Raw genomic sequence first — 13,959 nt, forward strand, 5'->3', positions numbered from 1 at the left:
TTTTTGGTTCGCGAACCCTGTTTGCGAACCTCCGCGAAAGGTTCGGTTCGCGAAAAAGTTCGCGAACCGCAATAGACTTCAATGGGGAGGCGAACTTTGAAAAATAGAAAAAATTCTGACAGCTGGAAAAATGATAGAATACATGTTTCGAGGGTTCTATTACCTGGAGGCAGACATGATTAAATGAAATACACATCACTGCTGGAGGACCCGCCCACCCTCCCTCCTCCAAGCAAGGTCCTTATACCATTTGACTCAGTTGTCTGCGTCTGCCTACACTAATTAGTTATGGGACAGCTGCTACACACTCTGCTAGGGAGATTTTAATTAGCCTCTTGTGGGTCCCACCTCCCTCCTCCCACCTCCCTCCTCCCTCCTCCCACCTCCCACCTCATTAGGGTGCTTTCCCACCACACAGTGAGACCCGGGTTCAAATCCCAGCCAATTCCCTTTAAGCAACCTAATGTTTCTATTGCATTGAGCATAAATGGTAAATTTTAGGCCAGCTTCACTTTGGACTGTTGTGGTACAGTCATTAGGGTGCTTGCCCACCACACAGTGAGACCCAGGTTCAAATCCCAGCCAATGTGAGTTGGCTTTTATGCTACAAATCCTTAAAGGGAACCTAAACGGAGAAGGATATGGATTTTTCCTTTTAAAATAATACCAGTTGCCTTAATCGCCTGCTGATCCTGTGTCTCTAATACTTTTAGCCACAGCCCCTGAACAAGCATACAGATCAGGTGCTCTGACTGAAGTCAGACTGGATTAGCTGCATGTTTGTTTCAGGGTGTGATTCAGCCACTATTGCAGTCACAAAGATCAGCTGGACTGCCAGGCAACTGGTATTGTTTACAGAAAACATCCATATCACTCTCAGTTAAGGTTCCCTTTAACCTTTTCGGGACCATGTGCATGAGATCCTACGCCGCACTTGTGGCTGTTCTAGCCTGATGCGGCGTAGGATCTACGCCGGCCCGCAATTTCCGCTCCCGACGCGATCGTGCGCACCCGGAGGGGGAGATTAAGCTGTCATATGACAGCCGACATCTCCCCCGAGTGATCAGCAGCCATCGCGTATGGCTGCTGATCACACGATCACTACGATCGCCGTCGGATCGTAGTGATCTGTTTGACAGCTGCGGCGGCAGGGGGGAAAGAAGACGATCCACTCACCTCCCTGCCGTTCCAGCGACGATCGGCGCCCCCCTCCGCTCTGGCCGGCATCTCCGCTTCATCTGACGTCAGCGCCGGGTCCCGGCTTGATGACGTCATCAAGCCGCGACCCGGAACTGCTCGTCAGACAGAACGGAGATGCCGGCCGGAGAAGAGGGTCCCGTGCGGCTCATCGCTGGAGCCTGGAAGGTAAGTGAAGGCTGCGGGCAGAAGGGGGAGGCACAGGCCACCATGGGGGACACCACTCTAGCCAGCCACACACGGGATCCGGCCGCCTGACCCCCCCAAACGTGCGCACCCCCTTCCCGCGCAAAATGCCTGGTCCTTAAGGGGGGGTAGGTGGCCGGTCCCGAAAAGGTTAAGCAACCTAATGTTTCTAATGCATTGAGCATAAATGGTAAATTTTAGGCCAGCTTCACTTAGTACTGTTGTGGTACAGTCGTTAGGGTGACTTGCCCACAACACAGTGAGATCTGGGTTCGATTCCCAGCCATGGTATGAAATAAACTGGTTTTTGAAATAGTATAATTCCCTGGCAGATGAGACCCTCCTCCCTCCAGTAGGAGGGAGGAGGGAATAGGTAGAAGGGTAGAAGGAGGAGGGAATAGGTAGAAGGGTAGAAGGAGGAGGGAGGAGGGTGGAAGGTGGAGGGAGGAGGGTGGAGTGAGAAGGGAGGAGGGAGGAAGGAGGAGGGAGAAGGGAGGAGGTGGGAGGAGGGACCCACAAGAGGCTAATTAAAATCTCCCTAGCAGAGTGTGTAGCAGCTGTCCCATAACTAATTAGTGTAGGCAGACAACTGAGTCATATGGTATAAGGACCTTGCTTGGAGGAGGGAGGGAGGGAGGGCGGGTCCTCGAGCAGTGTGGCAATAATGTGTCTGCTGACAGTGATATGGAGAGTCAAAGTTTTGCTCAATAGAGCATTATGGGGCGAATCGAACTTCCGCAAAAGTTCGCCTTGTGCAGGCGAACGCGAACCCCCAAAGTTCGCCTGGAACCGTTCGCAGGCGAACCGTTCGCGACATCTCTACCAATCACTGAGTCACCTCAGCCTTGCTTGTAAACACAAGTGATCAGAGGGTGTTTCAGATAAGGAGCTAGGCAGGGAAATAAATGGAAGAGGAGGAATATATTATAGATAAAAAGAACTCCCAGCATTCAACTCTTTGGCACTGTTTGGCACTAGGACCAGTGCTCCTAAAGTATGTGATAACTACAACCCATAACAGCAGAAATTTTTTTGCAAGTTTTGAATGCAGGATTAGCATCTTTATCACTTAATACACTCAGACCAGTTGCTGTTGAAATTTGATTTTTATGGTGACAATACCGCTTTAACGTACATATGGTGACAAATGTAGCTTAGTGATCACGGCATCTGGACAAGCCACTGTTCTGGACAATAACAACTGTCTATTTCAAGAGTTTTTTTTTTTTGTTAGTTTTGGTGGGGTTGACTCACTCATGAACTCATGAATCGCTCCTTGGCCTGATTCCCGTGCTGCTGGTAATATTGCCATACACAACAGCACACGACAATATTACTGTTACTAATGGCCGATAATATTGCCTGTACATGGTAATATTACCAGCAGTATTTGAATCACACCTCGGGCCCTTATTCTACGAACTTTTCTCTTGAGTTTTTTTTCACAGGAGAGGTTTCCAAACCTCATGAATAAAATACCTTTTAAGCCCCAGCAATCAAAAAAAAAATAGTTTCATATTTCCTACTTTTTAACACTTTTTTTCAGTTCTTAGGTGCTTAGAAGTTACGTTGTAGACAACATAATTAACCTTTCTCCCAGGAGATAATTTTCGGAGTAAGGGCCTAATTGCTAATCTGTGAAAACACCTTATAGTGTATTGTGACCTTTACTGTGATATACGTGAGCAGTGTGAGCAATGAAAGAAACGCCATTAGAGGCATAGGAATGAACTTGTGAATGGACATCTTCTCTTGCTCTGGATAAGGATCCGTTCACACGGAGCCTAAAAATGCCACATTATCCACAACGGAAGGGTATCTGCATTCCATGTTAGTAATGGGATGCATTTACACTGTCAAACGAAGAACACACAGACGGGACTGCATATGTCAAGTTTTGACCTGCTGCATTTTTACGTGACTGGCTTGCGAGCACGCCGCAAGCAGCAAACATCGGATGCAGTGGTAGCCTATGGAACAGACGGTGTCTCTTCCTACTAGGCTTTCCACCACACAAAAATGGCTCACTTGGCCCATTGAAATCCTCCTCTTTCCCACGGCCTCTTACTGCATGAAAATTGCTCACCTGTCCCATGGAGATTTGGTGCTGCCACCGTTCTATCCACTGCAGGGGGTCAGAGCCTAGCAGAAGCCTGAGGTGCCCCATTGTTTTGCAAATGAGCCAATGAGAATCCACCTACAGCTGGGAACATTCTCATTGGTTCATAGTCCGCCAATGAGAATCCTCCCTGTTGCTAGGCAGGATTCACATTTTTTTTTTGCAAACCAACTGGAAGATCCAATGCTTCCTGGTGCCCAGGCTGAGCAGGATGGCGCAAACAGTGGGAGAAGCGACGAAGAACCAGCGACGAGCAGATGGGTGAGTGAACAGGTAACACAACGGATGGAAATGGCAGGTTCCCTACCTGCTATTTCCACGTTTGCAGCACCCTGTGCACTCACCCTAAAGCCTGACACAGGCATATATTGGTCACAGCAGAGTTAGAGACTCTGAAGCGAGAATAAATCTCACTTCAGAGCTGATAGTGTGCCCCTGCTAAACCGCCGCTATCACACCGCTAAACGGGGGTCCCTTCACCCCCAAGCCCACCCCCGCAATCGTTGTTCGTAAATTTAGTCGTGAATTTACTCTTCCTGGAGGCAGGGCTAACGGCTGCAGCCCTGCCTCCAGTCGGGTCTATCAGCGGCGCATCGCCGCCTCTCCCCCGCCCCTCTCAGTGAAGGAAGACTGAGAGGGGCAGGGGAGAGGCGGAGATACGCGCTGACAGACGCGCGTGAGGCAGGGCTGCGGCGGTTAGCCCTGCCCCAGCCAGGAGGCGCTCCCCCGCTCCACCGAGGGGATTTGGGGGTGAAGGGACCCCTGTTAAGCCGCGGGATAGCTGCGTTTTAGCAGGGGCACACATGCACTTGCTAACTATGAGGTCTGAAGCGAGATTTATTCTCGCTTCAGACTCTCTTTAAAGGAAACCTTTAACTGAGAGGCATGTGGATGTTTCCTTTTAAACAATACCAGTTGCCTGGCATCCTGCTGATCTCTATGGCTGCAGTAGTGACTGAATCACACCATAAACAAGCATGCAGCTAATCCAGTCTGACTTCAGTCAGAGCTCCTGATCTGCATGCTTGTTCAGGGGCTGTGGCTAAAAGTATTAGAGACACAGGATCAGCAGGAGAGTCAGGTAACTGGTATTATTTTGAAAAGGAAAAATACACATCCTTCTCAGTTTCTCCCTTTAAGATCTTAACACACACAAAATATTCTTTAATCCTGCACACCAGTTGCACATTGTTTAATGATCAAGGGAGAATAAGTGCAGTTGAACCCTTGTTGGGAGGAAGAGGGACACTCATCACTCTGACATCTAAGGAAGAGGAAGTGTTTCAGCACATCAGCTAACATCAGATCATGCATTCTCTCAGCTCCCTCTACATGTAAGACATTCTCTATTCAATATTCAGCTAATGTCATTTTACTCTGGATTAGTCTCTGTAGCCCTATCTTGCTTAGCAACCCCTGCTGCTTTCCAGTTAATGGGAAATTAGATGTAAAATGCAAGGTTTGGTTGCAAGAAAGACTAATTTTCTATATATTTTTTTTCTGAATACTGTCAGGCGTTTTTGTGCTTCCAGTTTCACAGATATCTGCAGCCACTTATACTATCCGCTCATTTATTACAGCCTGAACCGGTTTCCTTAAAGTGTACTAGAGACCACTTAAAGAAAAAAATACATACCTGGGGCTTCCTCCAGCCCCACCTGCAAGGATTGCTCCCATGCCGCCATCCTCCGCCACATACCAGAGCTGCGGGCAGCGGCCGGCGGTGTGGGAGTGTTCCGTGTGGGTGGGGCTGGAGGAAGCCCCAGGTATGTATAAAACTTTAAAACTTTTTTTTTTTAAGTGGGCTCTGGTTTCCTTTAAATGAATCATCAGGAGCTTTTTACCAAAATCTGCTTTACTCACCTGGAGCTTTCTCCAGCACCTCGCAGCCGACTGTCCCACGCTGTCACCTCCGCTCTCCGCCGCTGCCCAGCTGTCGCTGCATGGTTCAGAGGACGACCTCGAGGTCGCCCTTGCTGCGCCTGTGTCAAGCGCCGCTGTTAATCACAGCCAAGTAAGGAAGAAGTGACAGCTGGGCCCACCAGCATACCTGCAGGATTTGTAGGTTCATGGAGGGTGAAGTTTCTCAACATTTTATTGGTATTGTACCCCTTTTGAAACCCCATACTCACCAAGTACCCCCTAGCATAGTAAACATTATCACAAGTACCCCTTGACAAAGATATATTTAACCTCCTTAGCGGTAACCCCGTGCTGGACACGGGGTAAGCCGCCGGAGGGTGCCGCTCAGGCCCTACTAGGCCGATTTTCATAATTTTTTTTTTGCTGGACGCAGCTAGCACTTTGCTAGCTGCGCCAGCACTCTGATCGCCGCCGGCCCCCGCCCGATCGCCGCTATTTGCTGCGGCGCGCCCCCCCCCCCCCCAGACCCCAGCGCTGCCTGGCCAATCAGTGCCAGGCAGCGCCGAGGGGTGGCCCGGGACTCCCAATGACGTCCCGACGTCAGTGACGTCGGTGACGTCATCCCGCCCCGTCGCCATGGCGACGGGGGAAGCCCTCCAGGAAATCCCGTTCTATGAACGGGATTTCCTGATCTGAGATCGCCGAAGGCGATCGAAGCGGGCGGGGGGATGCCGCTCAGCAGCGGCTATCATGTAGCGAGCCCTCGGCTCGCTACATGATTAAAAAAAAAAAATTTTTTTTAAAAACTGCTGCGCTCCCTCCTGGCGGTATTTTTCATACCGCCAAGGAGGTTAATCGTAGTAGTTCTAAACAATTTCCAAACATTTACTATTGCTTTCAACTAGCTAAAACACTAGTTTGGTGTTTTTACATTAGATTTATAATTTTCTAAAACTCTAAATTTGTTATTCTTGGTTAAGCATATCAAGCCCGAGTACCCCCTGGAACCATCAGAAGTACCCCCTGGGGTACGCGTACCACACATTGAGAACCTAAGCTCTAGGCTGCCAGGATATATGTGCCTATAGGCTCCTGTGATGTAAATCTGGGCCTGTAGGCAAAACGTGAGCTATAGGATGTTTTATCTACTTCCTTTTCTCAGCCATACTGGATTTGTATGGCTTCCTATTAGGGCTCGTTTCCACTATCGCGAATCTGCATGCGTCCAACGCATGCAGATCCGCACATGTAATACAAGTGGATGGGCCTGTTTCCACTGTAGCGTTGTTGAGGTGCGTTTTTTTCAGCGTGAAAAAAACGCACAAAAGAGCCAACGATTTCGCCTGCGTCGGGAATCCGTGCGAATCGCCGCTAATGTATTTAATAGTAAAAACGCATGCGTTTGTTACATGCGTTTTTACCCGCAATTTCGCGTGCGATTTCGCACCTTTTTCAATTTTATTTAGCCCTGGCAGTGTCATGGTTAATTTCGCATGGCACCCTGCCATGCGAAATCGCAGGCGAAATCGCGGGTAAAAACGCATGTGGAAACGCATCCGCATGCGTTTTTACAAGCGACGGAATGCGGCCGAAATCGCGTCGCAACAGTGGAAACAAGCCCTTAGATATCAATGACTTCTGGGCTGTTCTGATTGCAATTTGTCTTCAGCGAAACTGTCATTGAGAGTCCTGGGCACATTTGCAACTAACTTTCTCCTGAGTTTTCTCTTGAGAAATATTTTTTTCATCTTCTATTTAAAATAATTTTTCAGCACTTTGCAATTGAAAAAGGTACCAACAAGCTAGGTGAAAAAAAGTGAAAATTATTTTGAGTATTTAGTGCTTGCTGGTTGCTTAAAATGCATTTTAAAAGATCACCTTGGAGAAAACTTGGGTGAAAAATGACACCGGGGCCCATATGCAATTCACACTTTCTGTTGAATTTTCTCTTAGGTGACATTTTAACTCCATGTCATAAAATGCCTTTTAAACCACCAGAAAGCAAAACAATACTAACAATAATTTTTAAAAGTACTTTTTTTTTTTTTTTTTTTTACAACTTTTTCAATTATAAAGTGCTGAAAAGTTATTTTAAAGAGAATGTGAAAATATCTCCTAGGAGAAAAATGCAATTGCAAATGGGCCCATATGCAATTAACTTTTTCTCCTGATTTTTTTTCACCTGGGTGGTGTTTTCACAACCTGTCATAAAATGCATGTTAAGCCACCAACAAGCAAGAAAATACTCAAAATAAATTTTGATTCTACTTTTTCATCAATGCTTTGGTACTTTTTCAATTGTAAAGTGCAAAAAATTTTGTGTAAAGAGAAGATGAAAATTCTCTCCTAGGAGATAACTCAAGTGAAAAAGTGAATTGCATATGGGCCCTGGATTCTTGCCTCATGTGAATTGCATATAAGCCCTGGATTCTTGCCTCATGTGAATTGCATATGGGCCCTGGATTCTTGCCTCTTGAGAAAAAGGAACAGACATTAGTATTAGGTCAGGGGGCAAGCAGGCAATTTGCATTGTTTAAAAGGAGATAAATATGGCAGCCTCCATATCCCTCTGACTAAGGCCCCATTCACACCTAAAACCACAAAACGGCGGTGATTACCGCTAGCGTTTTGCGAAAGTGATTTTTCCGCAATGAACGCAGAAAAATCACTGGACACTGCAGCTTTTTGGGAGCGATCGCGATTAGCAGTGCTATGCATACTAATTGCGATCTCTAATAGCGATTTGCCGGCAAAACGCTGCATGTTATGCGTTTGCGGGTAACGCTAACTGCAAACGTGGCAGTTAGAACTCTGCCATAGGCTTACATGGGCTAGTGGGTTTTTTTAAAAAAGGGAGGAGGGATGATGCAAGAAGGAGGAATTTTGACACGCAGCGATGCATCGAGGAGGATTGGGGGATGCCACCCACATGCTAAATTCTCAGCAGACGTGGCCTCGTCCGGCCGCCTCATCCACGAACAATCTAGCATGTGTGCAAGGGTTAATCCTTCCCCATTCCATACAAAGCTAAAAAGCCGCGTGGACAGAATCCTGCTTTAATCCGGATGCGGTAGGCATTACGAGCAGCGGAAGAGATCCCACTACTCAGCAGGATGCATATGTGCCAAGGTTCACCATATGGACAATTAGCAGATAACATTCATAATTGCAGCAGCATAATGTTTAATTTACCTAAATGAAAAAAATCAGGGGAGAAAAAAAAAATCTATTTTTCCACTATAAACTTTGTTAGATGAATGTGGCCTTTACGTAAGTGGTGGATCATCCTTACACATGCCAGTCTAATTTTACAAGAGCCAGCGTCATCTATTTGCACTTATGTGTTTTCAATGATGCAAGTGGGATTTAAAGCATAATTCCCAGATCAGATGGTAGAGTGTTAATAATATTCATCCTTTCCTCTGTAGGTTTATTTAAATCACTCTGTAGACACCCTGCTGCTGAATGTTAAGTGCTGCAAAACTGATTGCAGCCTCCAACACTAGCTAGCATGATGCTTCCTAATTATGGACTATGCAAGAGACATAACACTGCTTCAAGATACTTGATTAATAGCTTTGCTGCTTTTCATATATAGAACTCAGAGTGGGTCACGCAGCCTGTGGCCAGAGAAGGCTCTCTTCATACACCAGTGATAAGTACCCTTCAGCTTCCCATGTTAATCTTCACAGGGCATAGGTTTACACGTACCACCAAGGGGGCACTAAAGCCCTCTTAAAGTGGTCTGAAAGCCAGCATTTCTACTTTGCTCTAAAAGCTTCCTCACAGCTTGAAAGCTCCTATCCCAGAATTTTTTTCTCAGCAGAACATCACTGAAATAGTTAAACGAAGCATTTTGCCCTGCTATTCAGCTTCAAATCCGCATCCAAACTGGAGATAACAGTATCTTTGTTTACATTCCAATGTTGTTACAATGTGTGTAAACACAGTGTAACAAGTTAAAAGGAGCTCTCTGTGATTCAGACACACACACAATTCAGAATAGCTCATTAAAAGATTTTAATATATAATAAAAAGCTGTTTGAATAAAATGCAATGACAGCTATTAGGGCACGATACACTACACTTTGGAAACTTGTAATTTGTAAACAGACAATATTACATATGCACAAAAGCAAATATGATAACTGTATGAGTAATAAAAAGTAGGAAAACATATTTTTATTGAATGTTATGTCGGAGTTTCAGACCACTTTAATGCTGGGCATACACAGGTCGATCCAGCGGCCGATTAGCCGCCGGATGGACCCCTGCCGCGTGCCCGCCGCGTCCCCGTGGATCGATTGCCGCTTGGCCCCGCCGGCGCTTCCTTATTAGCGCTAGATTCCCTGCCATTGTCCACCGGCGGGAATCGAGCGGGCGGGGGTCGAGCGGCATGATCGGGCCAGCTGAATATTATCAGCTGGCCGGATCAGCTGGTCGATACACGGTACAGAAACGTACAATACACGGTACAGAAACGTACCGTGTATCCCCAGCATAAGGCTTATACACACCTACCAACAATCTGTCTAACTATCTACCAAACTTTTCTGTTGGAAGATAAGTTGGGTGTGTGTACGGCTGGCAAACAACTGGATGACCAACTGATATCAGGTTGTTTGCCAGATCCAGCTAGTGGATCAATCTGACCTACTATCACGAAGGGTGGAAGGTGTGTACAAGTCTTTTGAACAAACCTGTTGTTTTTTTGTATGCAGACATGCTGTGCAGTTTATCATTTAGTTTCCACGCATAGAATTTAAAGGAGTACTGGGAGGGGGAGAGAGTAAACTTACCTGGGGCTTCTAGCGGACCGCCGCAGGCGTCTTGTGCCCACACTAGGACAAAACGATCCTCTGGTCCCCGCCGCGGCTGACTTTCTGTTTTGGCCCGGGCCGCACGCGTCCTCGCTCCTGCTGCCGTCGTTGGGAGCTTCCTGTGTCTGCAATTCTTAAGCAGACCCTAAGCAATTAAGACTTTTATAAGAAAGAACATAAAGTTAGCATACACATAGGTGCTTCAGTGCTAAAGATAAAGTTTGTGTTCAAGTGATCCTACTGCAGAGGAACCGTCATACATGTAAAAGTTAAACAGAAGATGGCTCAAGAAATGATTGATACCTGCCTTTTAATTTGTTCATGTTGATTCACCGTGAGCCAGCAAAGTAGTAGTATTTGGCCGCACTCCCCTAGTTGTATGTAAGGTGCAACGATCCAGCCACCAGAGCACCAGGTGGCAATCGACAATTTGTATAGCAAACGGATCAGCACACTCAGTAGTATGTTGCAAAACTTTAAGCTCTTTAAATACAAAAAAAAATTCCATAAATACACTTCGTGTTCAACAAGAACCAGCAGCTTGCAGTAGATTGGCACCAAAGACACCCAAAGTGGTCGTTGTTGAACACGAAGTGTATTTATGGAAACTTTTTTTGTATTAAAAGCGCCTAAAGTTTTGCAGCATACTACTGAGTGTGCTGATCCTTTTGCTCTACAGATCCAATGTGACCCTGCAGGTCGTTATCTTTGCTGCTTGCAGACTATGTTAATAGGTAAACAGAAGACAGGCTAACTGTTGTAATGATGAAACAGAAAAGAAGATGCTTGCTGAAAAGAACCTATACAGTACTTGGGCCCCATATGGAGGGTAATGGGTTACACTTTTCTTATCAGCTTATTGTTGCCTTTTGGTAGCTGAGCAAAAGGTCTCTGATTACAGCAGAGCAGAAAGGAAGATGAACACTGCTCCGCTACTTCACTACTGAGGGAATCACTGCACTGACAGGAAATACAATAATCTGTCAGCTGAGAGAAAACACACACAAGGCCCGCTGCCACAAACCCTAGATCCCGCGACTAGGGATCAATTGTTTGCAAGAGGAAAAACAGGCTTTTCCTCCTGTAAACCATTGATCCCTAGTCAGGGTGTTGGACAGAATTGGGGGGGGGGGGGGGTATTGATGGTAGCAGGCTCTGGGCCCTGAAAATAGATGCCTATTGCACTTCTCTGATTTTTGTTTCTGTAAACAATACTGTTTTCATCTCTCTCTTTGTTAAAGTGAGTTGAAGAGAAACCGTGACCAAGAATTGAACTTCATCCCAATCAGTAGCTGATACTCCCTTTCCCATAAGAAATCTATTCCTTTTCACAAACGGATCATTAGGGGGCTCTGTATGGCTGATATTGTGGGGAAACCCCTCCCACAGGAAACTGTGAGGACCAGTTTCCTGTCTGTGAACCTCGTTGCATTGTGGGAAATAGCGGTTTACAGCTGTTGACAACTTCCAAAAAAGCAAGCATCAGCTACTTCCACTGACATCACCTGCCAGTAGTAAAAATGTCACCATGTGATAAATGTCAGAATGTAAATCAGGGAGAGAAAATATTTTACAATGAGCAAACACTGACTAAATCATTTATACATAATTATTGTAAAAATGAAGCACTTTTTTATTACATTATTTTCACTGGAGTTCCTCTTTTTAAGTGTAGTTTTCAAGAGGAAGATGCCAGTTGATGTATGCTGTCTGCCTTGCCCCCAAACTAAAGGCCAGACGAGACTGAGGAATACTTCCCCATCTTGTGAGTTTATGAACAACATGCAGATAAATTACAGCACACATTGTCTTGATAGCATACGAGTTGAAAGCCGCATCCCCGGACTGTTGGAGAAATGAGGTCACGCACAAAGACTGTTGTGGTTGCTGTGGTTACAGCACATCATATTCTTTTTCTGTGCCTCTTAAAAAGTAGACATTAAAAATTGTACGTTTTTGTAGCCTTTTCTGCCTATAGCATCTGTTTCACTAATCGGGAAGGATCAATCTATCACACAGCAGAGCACCCACAAAACTGTTTCACGTTTTATTGGCAACTTGATCAAAGCCTTGCCCTGCAAAAGATTTCTACTGCTTGATGTGATAGAAAACTATGCATCCATCCCTTGCACCGCCACATGATCAATATATGTTCTCTGGTGATGTCAGCCGTCTCTCAGCATGCCAACTACAATTAACTGAAACTTAGCGAATGTCAAATAGAATAGATCAAAATGAACGAATCTGCCTGTTAGGAATTGTTCTGTGGAGGACAGCGCTTATCTTTTACCTTATGGATGAAGCTCTCCTTTAAACAGTTTGTATAAAAACAATGTTTATTCCCATGAAAAAAAAGTCATTCAACAGAAGTTTTGTGTGTGTTTTATCTTGTTGGCACAAGTTAGAAAGATAGGAAATAGCGGTGGATTTACCTCTGAGTATTTGAGACAGGTAGTGAATTTTTGTTAAAACTGCTTTCATTTAGATATAAAACACTCCAACTGCAATATGTTTAATGAGCCTGCATACTGTGTCACAGAGACACCCACATTTTTCCCTGAAGAAGCAGGAAATACCCGTGAAATGTGTTAGTGTTTTCAGTCTAAAGTATAGCTGTTTTTAAAAATGTAGTACCTTAATTTTTTTGAGATACGTCCATCACTTCCTCCTTTTTTACTTTTTTTTTTTTCAGTGTATTTTATCTTGTTGGTGCCTCTCTTGACCTATATTCCTTTGCATTTTATTGACCAAATTTGCTGGAGAGGTGTTACCCTTTCCCCCCCCCCCCCCCCCCCCCCGAATTCTACAGAGAGCGAGTTCTTAACCCAAATGAGGTCAGGTTGTTTTCTCTACCTGCTTATACATTAGTTGCCTTTGAGGTAACCCATCTTTGGTAGGTATGTATTGAAATATGGTTTGTAGAATTTAAAGACAATGGCCTCAATTCACTAAGCTTATCTCCTGTCTTTAGTAACGTTTCTATAGTTATCACCATGGTGATGAGGCATGTCATATTCGGGAAACATTTTACCTCAGGCAAACCTACAGTTAACTCTTCTGTCTTTAAGTTAACTCTTCAATCCTTAAAATAACTCCAGAGTTAAAGACAGGTTGTTTATTAACCGCCTGTGAAAATAACTACAGAGGAGGTAAATTAACTACAGAGGAGGTTAATTAACTACAGAGGAGGTAACTTAAAGAATGAAGAGATAAGATAACTCGCTCACTGTGTGGAGGTAAGTTTTCTCTTGCCTTATTATCTCCAGCATGATCTTAGTGAATTGAGGCCAATGGCCTCAATTCACTAAGCTTATCTCCTGTCTTTAATAACATTTCTAGAGTTGTTACCATGGTGATGAGGCTTGTCTTATTCAGGAAACATTTTACCTCAGGTAAACCTAAAGTTAACTCTTCTGTCTTTAAGTTAGCTCTCCAATCCTTAAAATAACTCCAGAGTTAAAGACAGGCTGTTAACCAGTTCACCCCCAAGGGTTTTTACTCTAACGGACCAGAGCAATTTTTACTTGTCAGTGCTCCTCCCTTTTATTCCCTAATAACTTTATTACTACTTATCACAAGAAAATGATCTATACCTCGTTTTTTTCACCACCAATTAGGCTTTCTGTGGGTAGTACATTTTGCTAAGAATTTTTTTATCCTAAATGCGTTTTAATGGGAAAAAAACAAAAAAAATGAAAAAAATAATTATTTCTCCGTTTTCAGCCATTATAGTTTTAAAATTAAACATTCTCATGTGGTTAAAACAAACACCGT

General features: G+C 44.8%; 1 long non-coding RNA gene across 7 annotated transcripts in view; it reads left to right on the forward strand.

Moving 5' to 3' along the window:
• LOC137542335 (uncharacterized) overlaps nt 1-13,959 on the forward strand; it is a 437,024-nt gene that overhangs the window by 233,248 nt on the left and 189,817 nt on the right. The window contains exon 5 of one of the 7 annotated variants that reach the window (XR_011025406.1): nt 11,861-12,406. The exons of the other annotated variants lie outside the window; for them this stretch is intronic. This is a non-coding gene — a long non-coding RNA (uncharacterized lncRNA). Of the gene's footprint in view, nt 1-11,860; nt 12,407-13,959 lie in introns of those variants that run through there. 7 annotated transcript variants of the gene reach the window in all.

This window comes from Hyperolius riggenbachi, chromosome 12, assembly GCF_040937935.1.
Source record: "Hyperolius riggenbachi isolate aHypRig1 chromosome 12, aHypRig1.pri, whole genome shotgun sequence".
In the NCBI taxonomy this organism is placed as follows: domain Eukaryota; kingdom Metazoa; phylum Chordata; class Amphibia; order Anura; family Hyperoliidae; genus Hyperolius; species Hyperolius riggenbachi.